We start from the raw sequence: 4493 nt of genomic DNA on the forward strand, positions 1-4493 counted from the left end.
CTTGAAATGGTGTAAACATAGTCAATGGTGACAGAGTCTATCTCTTTATAAAACACGAGCATAACAAAGCATAAACATTTTATATATATATATATATTATATATATATATATATATATATATATATATATATTATGATATATATATATATATAATAATATAAATATATTATATATATATAATATAATATTATATGTATTTATATATTTATATATATATATATATATATGTATATGAAATGCATTTTTATCACATCACCATTATTCATATACAAGCATATGCTACAAATGCCTTTTAATCTCTAATTCCTAAGGTGAATTCTTTAGTTGATAAGAAATTTGTCGGTTCATGGACTCAAACCACAGAACCCAAGGATTCAGCACTTACAGTGACGCGCTTTAACCCACAGGACCATCAAGAGAGGTATAAGGTGATGCTTAATACTTGAATATGAATCACGGTGATGTGATAAAAATTTTATATGACCACATGCAAAAAACGCATGAAAAGGCTATCATGGTCGAGGTGAGTTGATACCGACTCTAATAGCAAATACCTGAGCTCGACAGGGATTTGTAGGTGGGAGTTGGCATCAATTTAGACCTCTCTAGATAGTCCTTGGGGTTAAAGCACGTCACTGTACATCTTGAATCCTTGGTTTCCGAGGTTCGAGTCCATGAACAGACAAATTTCTCATCAACTAAAAAATTTCCCATCAGTTTATTGTATATGAAAATATGTTAAGTCCAAGGTAGAGCAAAATGAGTAGAAAGGCTATTTCTAACCTTGAAAATATGTTTGATAAGGTCTGGGAAGAGTTTAGCTAACTTCTTGTCAATAAAGTACTAACAAAATTAGCTACAATAGGCGTGCAGGGTACCCCACTGATATGTCGAAATTCTTTTTATCAGCTGACCTACCCGGCACTGCCGGGGAAAACTGAATGACAGGATATGGGTAGGGGGAGGGAAGAGGGAAGGGGAAGTGGATCAAAGAGTGGTTGGGAAGGGGAGGGAGAAAGGAGAAGGGGAGGGGAATGGAAAGGGGAGGGGGATGGAAAAAGAAGGGAAGAGGGATGGTGTGTTGGGATGGGGATTGGGAGAGGGATGGGAGGGTGAGGGGAAGATACAGGGGGAGGGAAGGGGAAGGGGAGATTAAGTTTCTCTATTAGAAGAGAAAATCATCTCCATTTAACAGACCTTTTATTGATTGTGGGAAATAAACTGCAGGGTGAAGCTGAGGAGAATCATGCAAGGAACTGTCTTCAGCAAATTGCACGAATTCGTAGTGGATTCAGTATTCATGAATGTACTGCTAATTCACTACTGTACTATACTTCAGAAATTTCCCCCTCTCTCTTCCTTCCCCCTACCCGTAGCCTGTCATTCACAGTTTTCCCGGGCAGTGCCGGGTAGGTCAGCTAGTATATATAAGTTTTTAAACCATTCTCGATCAAAGCCCTATCAAATAGTTTTTGTTTGCTTTAAATCTGTCGAGCCGTTTAGCCGTGACTAAATAACAGACAGACAGACAGCCATAACGCCCATCATAGTATGATATGCTTCTACAGTAAACATAAAGAAAGGGATATTTTTCTTCACAAAGTTTAATCAGGTTGCAAAACGTATAAATGGGTCGAGTTAAGATACATACAGAATCACTACAATGGAAATGTGAAAAGTGTCATGTCAGGGCTTCTCCAAAGAGTAAAAAATTGTGCTCTGGGAGACAAACAGAAAAATTACCAACATTTGTATAAGTCATTGTAGCCTTTATTGCCACTAGTTCTCCTTCCCAGTCGGCTGCGACGTTTGAGGAATTTTCTAGATAGACTACATCAGTTAGGCTCCGTAGGGGGTTAGTGCTGTCAGTGCACCTCATGCGGTGCATGTAGGCATTACTTAAGGTTCATTGCAGCGTCCCCTCGATCCCTAGCTGCAATACCTTTCATTCCTTTTAATGTACCCCCATTCATATTCTCTTTCTTCCATCTTTCTATCCAACTCCTCTTCACCTTTGTTTCATCGTGCAACCGCGAGGTTTTCCTCTTGTTACACATTTCAAGCCTTTCTACTCGCTATTTCCATTTCAGCGCTGAATGTCCTTATAGGTCCCAGTGCTTGGCCTTTGGCCTAAATTCTATATTCCATTCCATTCCTACATCAGTTAGGGTTGTTAATGGGTAAGATTTTCAGTCAGAGGGTGACTGCTTTATTCATAAATGTTCCTTTGGATGTTTTAATTGAAAGCCTTAAGGAAGTTCATCCATAAACCCCCCGCCCTTCTATTCAAGACTTCTGAGTTTTTATTGAACTTTGTTGAAGTTTACATAAAGATGATTTGTGAATGGTCCCTACCGCCTCACCTGATTTGTGAATGGTCCCTACCGCCTCGCCTACCCTAGTTAATCTTTACATGGAATTAATCGAAAAGAAACTTACTGAGCCACACTTTAACCATACCAAACCATTTTTTTTTTTAAGGGTTGGATACGTAGTCGACAGTTTTATAATTTTTCAGTATGAAGAAGCAGCTTTCAGCACCTTTTATCATAGTATCAGACATTACTTTAGTCTTAAAGTCCAACATTTTTAGTGAACCATAAATATTTAGTGTTTGTAAAAAACTTAGTTATTGCTTTATTTTCGTAGGAATTATCAAAATTGACAGCTAAAAATCTAACTAAAACTTGTGCTACGTAAAAAAAATACCGGCCATTCATTTGGATAGAGCTAAGGAAAAAAGGGAAGAGAAAGGAATAAAAATCAATTTTTTAAGCTGGTGATAGTTATTCCTTCCTCTAAATCAAGAATTTTCTTGTTTTCGAAATGTATACCTTAATCATTTAGTAAAGAAAATCCACGCAGGGTAAAGAACGAAAAATTGAAGGCCAATCCTTTGGGTTCAGCGAATAAAAAAAAAAAAGATAAAATAAGAATGAAAAAAAAGTGTGATTCCAGTTTATCTAAGGATTCTGGAGAAGATCCCTCGGCTTCCAGCCAGATGCCCGACATCATCCTCGGATTTGACTCGTTCGCTTTTTCACCACCCGAGGGAGAAGCCCGGAGGAGATAGAATTAAAGTTAGTGGCGCTCCTCTTTCGCTCTATTTTTCGTCTTCGTCGTTATATTTATTACCTTGACATCCTTTTAATGACCCCGTTTGTTCATCATCTTAATTTTCATAGTGAACCTCTACACGTTTCATCTTTTGGGCCTCCTTCTTTATCACTATTTTTAAAAATAATTATACGTTATTATCACCTCTTTTTTCTGTTCTGAAAAGTGGATTCGTCTCATCAGTTTTCTTCTGATTATCACCGTAGTCTTTAAAGGAGTCTCATATTTCAGTAGGATTCCTCTACTGCTTTTAAAAATGTTTTTAAAAATGACTCCCATCCTTTGGCATTTCCTGGATCTTCATTTCCAGGACCCTACTTGTTATCGTGGCATCCTTTAACGATTTTCCTTTTCCTTCTCTCCTTTATTTTTCAGAAATGGTCCTCATCTTCTGGTGTGTCTTATCATTAGTATTACCTGTCCTTTTTCTTTCACTTCGCTACTTCTGGAATATAATCGTCATCTTTTATTATCTTTTTGGTCTTAATCTTCAACTTTATATTTTGTTTATTGTAAGTCTTTAAATTATCTTCATTTATCTTACACTCCATTTAACAACTGAAAATATCTTATCTTTTAGCATTACTTACTCTTCACCATACACATTATTGTTATTAGTATCACAAAAATATGATTTTTCTCATTTTTGTTAGACGTGTTTTTTTTTTTATTGCGGTCCTTCATGTTTTTTTTTCCATTTCATGTTTTTATAAGCGCTATTTTTTTTCATATAGCTTGACCCTTCAATAATTTTTCTCTTCTTTGATATATTTCTTCTTTATAGAGACGTTGTTTTGACGCCTCTGAAACTTGACCATCAGTGTTATCGCTCATAACGTTTTTATTTTCATGGAGGCAGTGAACCTCATCTTTTTTCTTCTCATGGACCTTCAGCATCAAAAAAACGTAATCCCTACAATAAAGTTTTCCTTTCATGTCTTTCCCTTTTTTCGTACTTTGTTTGTATCGTTTCGTTTCAACATTTTTCATCTTCATATGTGTTCTTTCACTTTGTTCATGTGAATATAAATGTGTTCGTGTTTTTTTTTTCTTTTTTTATATCTCTGGCAAAACACATACCGGTACATAAAGTTAGCTCCATCCCTGGCCAAAGTTCTTTCTATCCCTAACCTGTTATTTTCATCCTTTATTATTGAATTATTTCAGCTCTCCATCAGACCTCGTTCCATTCTCCCAAAGCCCGAAACAAAAGAAAAGTCTCTAGAGAAAATACACCACACATGTCAACATATGAAAGCGAGTTCGGTCTTCTCGCTCTCATCACGAAAACCTGCAGTACTTTAAAGGAGAGGTTCCATCTGGCAGTGGCAAAAATATTCTTCAATAATTAAAATATGGATGAAATGTTAATAAT

This window comes from Macrobrachium nipponense, chromosome 30, assembly GCF_015104395.2.
Source record: "Macrobrachium nipponense isolate FS-2020 chromosome 30, ASM1510439v2, whole genome shotgun sequence".
Lineage (NCBI taxonomy): Eukaryota > Metazoa > Arthropoda > Malacostraca > Decapoda > Palaemonidae > Macrobrachium > Macrobrachium nipponense.